Source organism: Patiria miniata, unplaced genomic scaffold (genome assembly GCF_015706575.1).
Source record: "Patiria miniata isolate m_02_andy unplaced genomic scaffold, ASM1570657v1 HiC_scaffold_11, whole genome shotgun sequence".
In the NCBI taxonomy this organism is placed as follows: domain Eukaryota; kingdom Metazoa; phylum Echinodermata; class Asteroidea; order Valvatida; family Asterinidae; genus Patiria; species Patiria miniata.
The window spans coordinates 6,797,983-6,811,288 of NW_024037049.1; the positions used below are offsets into that span (position 1 = coordinate 6,797,983).

Here is a 13,306-nt window from a genome sequence, read left to right on the forward strand (position 1 = left end):
CCACAGTAGTGTGGCAGGAGCTATAGATCTCTCTTTAATGTCACTCCCTACACATTGCCACATGCATCTGCATTTTGGGCGTCAAATTTTCGTGATGCGCATCAGCTGTGCCAAATTGCGAAGGAATTTCTTGCAACATGCGCTGTGTTTAGAAAAATTGTACACACTGCGTGTACACGCACCTGATGGTGTTGAATACGCAGTTGTAATTTTCCTACGAAGATGGCTGTCTATGAGAGGGGTCTGTTTCCCCTTACCAGCAGGTTCCATTTGCTATTAATTTTCAAAATATTAATTTTTCGAAACTTGAAAAATATTGCTGCACAGAAGCAGCCATTGGAAAAATATACATGGATACAAGGGAAGCAATAGATCATTGTTATTGCAATCTTGCTATAAAACGATATATTGCTCTTAAGTAAGAAGTCAACATTTTCTTAAGCATAGGTCCTATGATAGTATCTGTAGAATAAGCTGGTAGGCTGATAGTTGGAAGAAATGGATTTCTATCAAACAAATACCAACTTTCAAATGGGGGCAGAATCCAACAAAAACTGGTTGAAAAGTTTTTTAAAAATACTGCAAGTGAGACTTGCCCAATCCCCTTGTCATGCTGGCATTTTTTTTATAAAGTCAGTGTCCGTAACCAAAATCGAAAATGTCTATTGTTTTAGCAAAAGTAACCTTGACGTTTAACTTGTGGGCCCCAAAATCAATAGGCTTGAAAAGACTACCAAGAGCAACCCCAAACAAAATTCAAGTTCATCAGTAAAGTAATTCTTGAGCATTTGTGCTGACATCAGGTTGGTCTGTACATCACCGCTAAGAAAACTGAACTCATGGCATACAACCAAAGTGACATTATCACTTTCAAGTCAAAATCAGGTCACCCATCAAAATTTTCCCCCACAGAAGTGTGGTGGGAGTCTACGAGCGATACTTACCTGTAGAGCCACTACATTTGCATATTCCCCTTACCGGCAGGTTCCATTCGCTAAGAGTTTATACAACAGCACCCTCTATAATGCTACCCACACTGCCCTGCGCCAGGAGCGCCATGTTGGCTTCCTCTTTTCTTGTGCTCTACAGGATTAAGCTCTTGTTTTTGAACTAGTGGGGAGGAGGGAGGGATGCTCTACAGGTAAGTATCGCTCGTAGACTCCCACCACACTTCTGTGGGGGGGGGGGAAGTCTACTTCACTCACTTACCTGTAGAGCCACTACATTTGCATAGAGTAGCACCGCCTTAAGGCGGTGGGCAGTGAGATATGTGTATTGTAAGTTCTAGTTTAATTAGTATGGAAGTATATATATAGACAATATAAACTCCCTTAGGAATGAGATCCGGAATGGGACCGTTCGAGAACCGGGCGAGCTCGGCCCGCCCAGTAAGCTGCCGCCCGCTTCGAACACTGTACCCGCCCGGTTACTCAAGCGTGACGCTCGGTTGACTGCTGGAGTGACCCTCTGGGTCACAACAATAGCTGCTATCAACGGATTAGTGGTTATTGTTCGAGGATTACAGCGCCCAACTCAGGTTGGGTTGGTGTGGAAGACCCTGGCTATCATTATATTTTTTTGTGGAATTTTATTCTTTTCTAGCTTCATAGAATGCAAGTGTTTTGTTTTTGCATGAAATCATTTGACAAATAAACTTGATACAACTGCCTAGTTTGCAAAGTTCTATATATGAACAATGGTTAAAAGCTAGATGATCAAGGTGTGAATTTTTTTCTTTGAATTTTTCGAAATACGATGTTCGATATCTATATTCTCGGATTTGATCAAATGTACGAAATACCTTATTCTGTATTGAAATAAAGTATTCCCCTACGACCAACATGAATTGTTTTGAGTGTGGTAATAATTTGATGTTTTTTAATTTTAGACTACGACACCGCACTTGCCCATTATTCATGTTAATTCATACGCATTTTAAACAGAAAAGTCTGATACCCGTTTGAGAATAGAAGCGGGCGGGCTTGGCCCCCGATCGGTATGAAGTGGCCCACTCGGTAGCCCCGATCGGTAGGAATTCTGGGCACTCTTTTATTCAAGCGTGACGCTCGAGAAGCGGGTGGGAATGACCCACTCTGTAACTCCCGATCGGTATGAACACTCGGTTATTCAAGCGTGAGCTTGGTTGACTGGAGTGGCTCTCTTGGTCGCTATCAACGGATCAGTGCTTATCGTTCGAGGATTACAGCGCCCAACTCAGGTTGGGTTGGTGTGAAAGACACTGGCTATCATTACATTTTGAGTGGAATTTTATTCTTTTCTAGCTTCATAGAATGCAAGAGTTTTGTTTTTGCATGAAATCATTTGACAAATAAACTCGATACAACTGCCGAGATTGCAAAGTTCTATATTGGAACAATGGTGTGATTTTTTTTCTTTGAATTTGTCGAAATACGATGTTCGATACCTATATTGTCGGATATGATCAAATGTACGAAGTACCTCATTCTGTATTATTTGAAATAAAGAATTCCCCATATGACGAACATGAATTGTTTTGAATGTGGTAATAATTTGATGTTTTGAATTTTAGACTACAACACCGCACTTGCCCATTATTCACGTTAATTCATACGCATTTTAAACAGAAAAGTCTGATACCCGTTTGAGAATAGAAGCGGATGAGCTTGGCCCCCGATCGGTATGAAGTGGCCCACTCGGTAGCCCCGATCGGTATGCATACTGGGCACTCTTTTATTCAAGGATGACGCTCGAGAAGCGGGTGGGAATGACCCACTCTGTAGCTCCCGATCGGTATGAACGCTCGGTTATTCAAGCGTGAGCTTGGTTGACTGGAGTGGCTCTCTTGGTCACTAGCAACGGATTAGTGTTTATTGTTCGAGGATTACAGCACCTGGCCAACTTGCAGTTGGTTCGCCCTGGCTATGATTATCTGCAGAATTTTCTTTGCTATAGAGTATAGAATTGCAGTATTTTCTTTGCATGAACACGTGTAAATGTAGGCCTATATGGGTTTTACTGATTGCTTGACGTACAACGTATTATTTTTTCCCCTTTGTTTTAAGGTTTAAGTTTTTCTGTTGACCCAAAAACTTCATTCACTTTAAATCCTGAAACCAGATTTTTATGTGTACATTTTTTGTTCACCCTGAGACTCATTTCAATTAATAGTTGGAATATTTTTTCTAACTATTCTAATTTCTATCTAGAAAATATGCAAGATAAGACATTGCAAAATTGTACGTGAACACATACATTCTAATATAGTCAAACCATTGAGCTGTGAAAGCAACTTGTGAATGACTACTGCATGGACCACGTTCCCGCCCGTCATCCGTGTACGGAACCCGGTGTCATACGAAAATCGGACTCATATGGAAATCGGACTCTTTTCCCCCTTTTATTGGTTAAACCCTCTCACGTGACCGGTCCATCTCCTAATTATCTATGCAAGAGCATGCGCAATACCTCCAATGAGTCCGTACTTCATACAACCTAAATTCATGCTACACCGGCGTCAAGCGAGCGCAGAGCAAACCTTCTTTGTCATTCATTGAACGATCTCCCTCATGTCTTAATATCGAATACATACAGCCCAACGGGGTATATGTAACTGAAGGAACAGCCATTTGTACTGCTTTGTTGCAACGCCGGGACTGGGTGTCAGACAGAAAGTGTGATACACGCTGTAAACATAATAGTCTGATACCCTTTCACTATACTTTGTGATAAACGGAACTCTAATGTCGCAGCGAGCACATTAACTTTAATGCACGTAAATAGAACAAACTGGGGAATTCTGATCTTAATACTGAACAAAATACCAACCCTGTTTGCTTTAAAAGTCAGATTCAGGGATTCATCGGTGCATGTCCGTATACATTTGTATACATTTAAGGGGAGAAAAACGTATCACGTGACTAATTGAAACCGTTGTTAACTGATCGCTCAAGCTTTTCAATAGGCCTGCGCGAGGGCAATGGGTCACCAACAATAGCAGTCCATGGCAGGGATTACCAGCGGCGCGCCCTTTGATTTGCCGGGTCTTTGTTACCCAGCAGTGAGGATTATCGCCTTGCAAATTGCTTCTTTTGTTCAGGTTCAGGAGAGGGCCCACCAGTCAGACTTGTACTTCGTTCTCTTAATCCGAGCTCGCCCACTTTGGAGAGGAGTCCCAATCCCTTTCTTGGAGTGGGCGAAGCTTAGCCCAGACCGTCTGGGAACCGGGCGGTAAGGGATCTCATACCTTAAGCTCTATGTGTATATACATGTAATAGTCAACCCTTAAACATTCATTAGGGAACTACTATGAAAACTAGTAAAGAATTGAGCATTGAATGGGACTCACCAAGGCAAATCCAATGTTAAGGTCTTTTTTCTGTAGTTTTGACAGCAGATTTTCTGGCTGCCGTCAGGACTGTGTGTCCAGGTCTTCCCTCGGACTTCAACACATCTGTCAGGTAGCAGGCCGAGAATGTGTTGGGAGATTTCCACCAAGCAGCTTTGATGATATCTTCCAAGGGAACCCCTTTGAAGAAGGCCCAGGATGTTGTGACCGCTCGAACATCATGTGCCCGAATGTCCGATCGGGACTGACTTGGCCAGTGGTTTGCTGCCGACTTTAATAGCTGTCACAATCCAACGTGTGTTTATGTCTTGAGATGCTGGTCGATGAGGTAATGAAGACGTAATAAATAGCTGTTTCGTCTGACCCCTTAAGTGTTTTGTTCGGTCAACATACCATTTCAGAGCTCGTACTGGACACCACATCTTGTCTGATGGGATTGAGGAGAGCGATTTTAATTCTGAGACAAATATATCAGGTGGTTGAAAGGAAGCGGATTGATTTTTTTGTCAGGAATCCAGAATTGGGGATCAATCACACCCCATTTGGTTCCCACCGCACGTGGCCATCTTAGTTCACTGCGACGTCTGGCAGTTGCTACAGCTAGCAAAAATACCACTTTTATTGTCAGCTGTAATAGTGAAGCCTGACTCAAGGGTTCATACGGGGCCTTTGAAAGACTAGCAAGAACATGAGTAAGGTCCCAGGAAGGTAAAAGTTTACGTGTGGGAGGTCTTGTTATAAACATCCCTCGTAACAGATGGCCAATGGCTGTATTGTTGGATACTGATGAACCGTTGGGAAAGCCTTTGTGGATCGCCGCAATAGCTGACCTATAATTTTTTATTGTGGCTATCGTTATCTTAGACTCGAAGAGGTAAACCAGAAAATCTCCAAAATTTGTTATAGAAGTATTGGTGGGATCGAGAGAGTGCCGTTCACACCATTTATAGAAATGGTGTAATCTGCTATTATAGACAGTCCTTGTTGAGGGCCTTCGACTCTGTGCTGCAATGTCAGCAGCCTTTCCTGAAAAGCCCGCTGCTGTAAGGGATCTCTTGACAATGTCCAGCAAGTCAGGTGGAGATCTGTTGGGGCTGAATGAATGAATCCCGACACTGGCTGAAACAGCAGATCTGGTCTGTGAGGTAATACTACCGGCTGATGTATCAGAAGTTTCACAAGTCTTGTGAACCATGGCTGACGTGGCCAAAAAGGGCCATGAGGAGAAGTTTGCAGTTCTCCTGCTCCACCTTGGCTAAAACTCGGGAGACCAGAGATATGGGAGGAAAGGCATAAGCCAACATGCCGTCCCATCAGATTGACAGTACATCTATGTGCCATGCTCGAGGGCTGGGTGTTCGAGAGCAGAACACTGGTAGTTGGTTGTTCTTCGACGCCGCAAAGAGATCTATGTGTGGTTGGTCTATCAACCTGAATAGAGTCTGTACCACTTCTGGTCGCAGAGTCCATTCTGTCGGGATGATGGTCCCCCGAGACAGAGCGTCTGCGACCACACTCTCCTTGCCCGGTACATGTGTTGCTGTAAGAGTGACTTTGTTCTGAATACAAAATCGGAACAGTTCCCAAGTTAGGAGGCAGAGTTGGGGCGATCGAGTGCCTCCTTGTCGGTTTATGTACGATACTACTGTGTCGCATTTGATTAGGATTGACTGTCCTATAATTGCTTGACGGAAATGCTGGAGGGCATTGAACACTGCTTGCATCTGGAGGATGTTGATATGAGATGATTGGTGTTTCGGGCCCCACGTGCCTGATACTTGGTGTGGTGGTAACTTGGCTCCCCAACCTAGTAGGGAAGCATCCGATAGTATCACTAGTGAGGGCTGTTTCCTCTGGAAATTGAGGCCCTGTTGTAGGTTGGTCGGGTCTGACCACCACTGCAGGTGTGGAGACAGAATTGTGGTTATACTCACTGCATGGTGCAGTGGATGAATAATGGATAGGACGCATCCTGAGCCGGCAAAATGGCACTAGGTCCACCATACTGGCCATGAGTCCCAGAAGCTTGAGCCACGCTCTTGCTGGAGCAGATGTATTTTCTAAAAACAGCAGTACGCACTGCTGGAGCTTCAGAATGCGGTCCATTGTTGGGCGTACCACCCCATGTTTGAGATCCAGGACTGCACCTAAGAATGTTGGTGACTGGGTTGGGATTGGATGCGACTTTTTCTCGTTGATTATAAACCCGAGGTCTGTAGCCAGACTCGGGGTTAACTGTACAGCTGTTTGCGTGTCCGTCCTCGACTGGTCTACTATAAGCCAGTCGTCCAGGTACATCAACACGGTGATCCCCCGCCTGCGAAATGCTGCTCCTATTGTCTTCACTACTCTCGTAAATACTCGTGGGGATGTGGACAACCCGAAAGGGAGAACTGTGAACTGGTACGTTGTTCCCATGTAGTGAAACCGGAACTACTTGTAATGATCTGGATGTACCGGAACATGAAGGTACGCGTCCTGTAGATCCAGCGATGCTGCCCATGAGTGAACTTGAATGGAGTCTAGCACTACCCGCAATGTTTCCATACGAAATCGTTTGGGTCGAATAAATTTGTTGAGAGGTTTTAAATTTAGTATCGGTCACCAAACGCCGGTCTCTTTCTTGGGAGTTAGGAAAAAGGTTGATGTAAACCCCTGTACCCCCTGTGCTGGAGACACAATCCGGACTGCTTCTTTTGTCCGAAGTGAGTTTATCTCCTGTTCCAATGCCTCTCGTTTTGATGGCTCGAGAGGGATCGGCGTTTAGCAAACAAAATTGTCCAATGGAGGGGAACTTGTAAATTCGATTAGATAGCCCTGACTGATTGTTTTGAGTACCCAACTGTCGTTTGTAGTCTGGAACCAGGACCTTACACATTTTTGTAAGCGTCCTCCTACAGGTCCTACAATAGGAGGCTGGTGAAGGTTGGGAATGTCATTTACGCCATCCCCCAGAGTATCGGGGGGGGGGGGGGAGGAGGCTTGAAAGTCTGACCACTGGTCTGAGGTCTACGGTTGGCTTGGGTCGGTCGTGCGCGAGCACCCTGTCTGTCCGAACCGGATTGAAATCGGCCTCGGGGTGAGTTCCGAAAGGCCTTAACGGGCGACGAGCAGGAATCTGGAAGGTGGGTTTTCCTTTCCGTGCTTTTGGGTTCTCCTGAGATGTTTTGGATGTAGGCTTACGCATATTGATTTTGTCGGTGGCCTCTATGCGTTTAGCCTCTGCCTCCATTAGTTCTTGAAACTTGCCAGCAAACAAGTCGTTGCCTGCCAGCGAAAGGTCGTCCAAGCGCTTGCATGCTCCTTCATTTGGTAGATATAATGCATCCAACACGTTAGCTCGTCGGGATGACGTGGCAAGTGTTGAGATTCTTGCGAATTGTTTGAGGACAATGCGCAGAGTATTGTCGAGGCAGTGAAAAGCTGCCGTCACCATATCCGCAGGGATGGTGGAATCTTCTTCACAGCCACAGGCTAGATATTCTGTGAGAAGGAGCATGAAGGATGATGAGCGCAGTCCTAAATGAGACGCCTCATCTAACTTCTTCAGAACATCTTCAAGTTTTCCTCGGGCCTGGTCCATGAATGCCCCTTTAACGGGAGTTGCTCCGCCATCAGCTGCTAGTTTGTCTTTAGCTGATTGTGGCGTAGACGGGACCGACAGGAAAGACTCAAAGTCCTCTTTTGGGAACCGAAAGAATTTGGAAGCCCGTTTATCTTAAGGTTTCCTCTTCTTAGTCTCCATTACGGCCTTGATGTGTTCTACACACATTTGATCCAGAGGAATAGTCGGGAAAATTGGATTATGTGTCTCTGAGCAAACTGGGCACGTACGTTGCTTGAATGACTTACGTTCCGGGACTTTAGGAGTCTCATCTCAACACAAATCATGTCTCTCTGCACCAGTCGTAATTCTGTCTCGAAGTTAGAAAGGTGCTGAATCTCCATATTATATTTTTCAGAAGATTTGGTGTGGGAACAGTTGGACCGATAATGATGCCGAAATTGAGTGAAATGCTTGCAGAAATTTGGCTTGAGGAATCGTGTCACGGCGTCGATATTTTCTGCACCGTGATGATTTGCTTTCGGACGAATCCTTGTTGGAATACGACGAAGAATAGTGGTGTCTATATCGGCGTGATTTCTTTGACTTTTTCTTTGAGCGGGCTCGAGATGTACCAGATTTAATCTCCGATGATTCGTCCACAATGGGAATCCCCGAACATGGAATGTATGATGAAGTCAATGATGTCCCGTAAGTGGGCAATGCAATAACTCCGGTCTGTTCCGGTCCGACGTTCGCACCTGGAACGTCGAGCGGGACTTGGCCGGCCGAGGCCCCCACGGTGCGTGCCATGCGCTCAGCACCAGGGGGAACGGTGACTTTTTTCCCTGCATGAACACCAGTCTGTTGAGGTCCAGTGCTCACACACGGAGCACCGAACAAAACCACGTCGACCGGGCCCGAGTACCCACCAGCGCGCGCTGTCCGCCCAGCGCCGAGGGGATCGGTAACTTTTGTTCCCGCAATAGATACGGCCTGCTCCGGTCCACGTCTCACACCGGGTTCGGAAACAGGCCCAACGGGTAGTAGAACGACCGGAGCCGGCATGCTCACACATGGAGTTGCCGACCCACGACCAGAAAGCATGTAGACCGTATCAGATACGGCGGGTTCTACGGTCTGCACATGAGACCGTTTTCCCCGTTTATTGTGCTTCACTCCTTCAGTCTGAGGGGAAACAATGGTAGCGGCTTGGGATTTGCCCTTGGTCTTACCACCCTTGCCACCCCGCGTTCCCTCTTTATGTTCAGTTCCCACTGCATCAGTCGGGGTAGGCAAATCTTTAACGTGCTCTGCCCAACCTGCAGGGACTCCAGTTTGGCGGGACGGCGAGACGTCACTGTCTGCCGAGCCACGCACAGAAGACGAAATCGGGGCAACGCCCTTTCGAAGCGACGGTTCTTCTTCCTTATTTATTAACTTTCACTTCACGAAGAATTGTTACACGACACAACAAGGTGTTCTTTGTCTTACTTATCTTCTATTATTACAACTCTGGATGAAAATAGGAATACAGATAAAGACGAAGCACTCAATTATCGGAGGTACTGAAAAACACGTCTTATCTGTCCCGCCGCCAAGAGAAAAAAAGGAAGCCAATATGGCGCTTGGGCGCAGGGCAGTGTGGGTAGCATTAAAGAGGGTGCTGTTGTATAAACTCTTAGCGAATGGAACCTGCCGGTAAGGGGAATATGCAAATGTAGTGGCTCTACAGATAAGTGAGTGAAGTAGACTCGTTGAGAACTTCAAATACCTCCGACCATAGATGGCGAGTTCAGAGACGGACATAAAAGTGAGAAAAGCACTAGCCTGGCAAGCATTCCACAAACTATACAAAATCTGGAAAACTCTTTCTTGCAACAGTTGAATCTGTGTTGCTCTATGGATGCAGCACATGGACACTGACGCAGAAGCTAGAGAAGCAACTTGACGGAATGTACACCCGAATGCTTTGAATGGTACTGAATGTCTCCTGGGAGAACCACTCTACTAACGCAGAGCTATACGACGGATTGCCTAAAGTCTCATATAAAATTGCTGAACAGAGATTACACCTAGCCGGCCAGTGTGTCAGGCATCCTGAAGAAATAGCCTCGAAGTTGAATGGCAACCAACTCATGGTCATCTGAACTCAGAGAGGCAGGCCACCACATTCATTGATCTTCTTCAAAGAGACACTGGGCTGAAATCACCATTGGAGATGAATGTACGTACAGTGATGATGGAAAGAGACATCTGGAGAGACTTTGTATCCTTGGTTCATCGGAAGATCGACCAAGGTTGGTAAGTAGGTCGTGCTGACAACATTTCTATTGTTTTAGCTATAGTGATCTTGACTTTTGACCTGTCGATCCCAAAAGCAACAGGCTCCTTAAGACTATGAAGAACAACCCACAAAGCAAATTTCAAGTTCCTGAGTAAAGTATTTCTCAAGTTATGGCATTGACAAGATTTCTAATTTTTAGCAATAGTGACCTTGACCTGTCATCCCCAGAAGCAACATGCTTCTTAAGACTAACAAGAACAACCCACAAACCAAATTTCAAGTTCCTCAATATATCTCAAGTTATCATGCTGACAATAGTTAAAGGGGCACTAGGTCCTGAAATCCCCGAAAAATTCAAAAAAGTTCCTAAGTGAAATATTTCTCAAGTTATCGCGTGAACAACATTTCTATTGTTTTAGCAATAAAGTGACCTTGACATTTGACCTGTTGACCCCAAAAGCAATAGGCCTCTTAACACTAAAAAGAACAACTCTCAAACTAAATTTCAATTTCCTAAGTAAAGTACTTCTCAAGTTACGGCATTACAAGATTTCTTTTGTTTTATAGTGACCTTGACCTCTGACCTGTCTGCCCTAAAATCAATAGGCTTCTTATGACTATCAAGAACAATCCACAAACCAAATTTCAAGTTCCTCAATATATCTCAAGTTATCATGCTGACAAGAGTTAAAGGGGTACTCAAAAAAGAATACTTATAAAATGGCACCTTTTTCTAATCATAAGAGTTACAGTTATTTTAAGAGAAAACAGTTATTAGAGTTGTTGGCTATTCGTAACAGTTACGGACTTCCAACAGTTGTGTGAAACGTTACATAATCCTCCATCTAATGATGATATTTAAATGGCATGTGATTTCTATTGTGACATTGGGGAACCTTCTCACACGCACAGAGCGATTTTCTTTTATAAAGAATATATCCTCTTCAGCAATGACTGACTTATATATACGTAATTTGCATATGTGACAGTTACAAACGTAAAGTGACCCCTTGACTGTTATGTGAGACAGTTGTACAACTGTTAAACAGATACAGCAATCAAATTTCACTTAACAGTCGTTGTAAGTTGCCTCGAAAAGGTCTCTGAATCCACCGAGGTGATCCATCAATTATCCCCACTGCATTGCCTTCTGGGAGTAGTGGTCTTGTCATTGCCCATTCCTGGGCATTTGGCCATCTCACATGCCTTCAATAAATTGAGGGAGCAGCAATCTCGCAATAATATTAGATATATAATATTCCTTTTATGAAAGAATAGCATATGAATGGTATTGCCTGGCCCAAATGAAATAACAACAGATTGTTGATTGGGGAAAGTGCTTCTCATTGCCTTCGTGGGATTAAAACTTCCCTTGAATCATCAAATATTGTGATGAAATCTTCACAGGTAAATCCACTCAAAGTAAAAGATACAAACATCTCTTCCTTGTCTCGGTTTATAAAATGTTCCAAATAAAGCACTGTAAATGTCTCCAAAATTATCTTCACATGCTACGAGAGAGATAATTGCCAAACTGAGTTCTTCCCGCTCTCGTCTGCTTGTCTCGTAAAGCAAGGCCAGTATAGCTGCGTCATCCATATTTGCTTTGAGCTCAATGATTGATTTTCTTTAATGGTCGTCAACAATTAGTCACAAATACTACATCGTACAACTTGTTTTGCTCCTGTTTAATAGGCTTCTTAGGATTACCAAGAACAATACACAAACCACATTTGAAGTTCATATGTTAAGTATTTCTCAAGTTATCGCACTGACAAGATTTATCCGGACACACACACACACACACGCACCCACCCACCCACACACGGAAGGACAAGACGGAAACAGTATGCCCCTTTGGCTTCGCCGCGGGGCATAAAAATAACGTATTGCCATAAGCTCACATGATGAAATTTAGTAGTGAAAAAATAAGGCTAAATGCCTCATACAGGCAGGACCACTTATCAAACTAGTTAAAGGATTAGCGCTGAAGAATCTTAATCCTCCAAGACCACACTCTCTTTTCTGAAAAGGTTTTCCAAGCTGAGTGAACCACAGGATTGCTGGGGTTGGTATTTAGAAGGCTGATCCGTAATGATCGCCACTTCAATGTCAGAATAGAAATCATACGCCATTTGAATGCCATTTGAATGCCATCATTAAATGGAGGATTACGTAACGTTTCCCCCAACTGTTGGAAGTCGGTATTAAACTGTTACAAATAGCCTACAACTCTACTGTAAACGAAAGTATTATTTCTACTTAGACCATTGCTATGACGTCACACTATTGTTAAAAGTGTGGATTCGGAACTACGAATCTGTTACGCTGGTCACAAAGTGTGGATTCAGAACAAAGAATCTTTAGTAAAGTGTGGATTCGGAATTACGAATCCACACTTTGAACACGTCGGACAATTGTTCTCCATAATGAGCATTAATAGGACCGTATGCGTGAAATCTTTCCTTTCCAAATTACCAATGCATCTTCAATGTCAGATTCTCCGCCGTCACTGCAAAACCTACTTCGAGTCGGAAAGAAATCATTGTCTGAACTATCCATATGTCAACGGAAGGAGCCGGGAAAAATGTTTTAACCTGACGCCACTTTTTTTTCTTTATATGTCATCTCAATGAAAGTCATTCATAGCAAAATGATGATAAGACATGAATCTGGGACTGAGAAATATTTCCAATTTTGTACACAATCGCAGAAGTGGCGTCAGGTTGCAACATTTTTCCCAAGTCTTTTCATCTCCACTCATTGTTAATGCCAATACTTCATTTGAGGCAATGGTTTTAAGTCGAAGAATACACTTGCAAGTGTGGATTCTTAATTACCAATTCACTCAGCACTTCGCACCTCGTGAATTCTTAAATTAGGAATCCACACTTTCTCGTGTATTCTCCTTAACAGAACAAAAACTAAAGCATTATTGCTACAGAACCCTCCTACAAAAGCCTCCTTTAAGCATGTCACCTCTCAAAAACACAGCTGTATTGCTTGCAAGGGGCATTCTAAGTTTAAAGTCTGCAAACAGAAACAAGGAAAATGACACCATAATGTTTGAAAACAGCAATAAATTGGCCCACAACCATCTCGGGTTGTAATTGTGAGCCAAAATAAACCATTTTTATACTTATAAATG

The 13,306-nt window shown here is 43.9% G+C and overlaps 1 protein-coding gene across 1 annotated transcript in view; it reads right to left on the reverse strand.

Moving 5' to 3' along the window:
- Window positions 1–13,306, reverse strand: part of LOC119743378 (sorting nexin-6-like) — a gene marked incomplete at its 3' end in the record, with an annotated part of 177,042 nt that overhangs the window by 8,772 nt on the left and 154,964 nt on the right.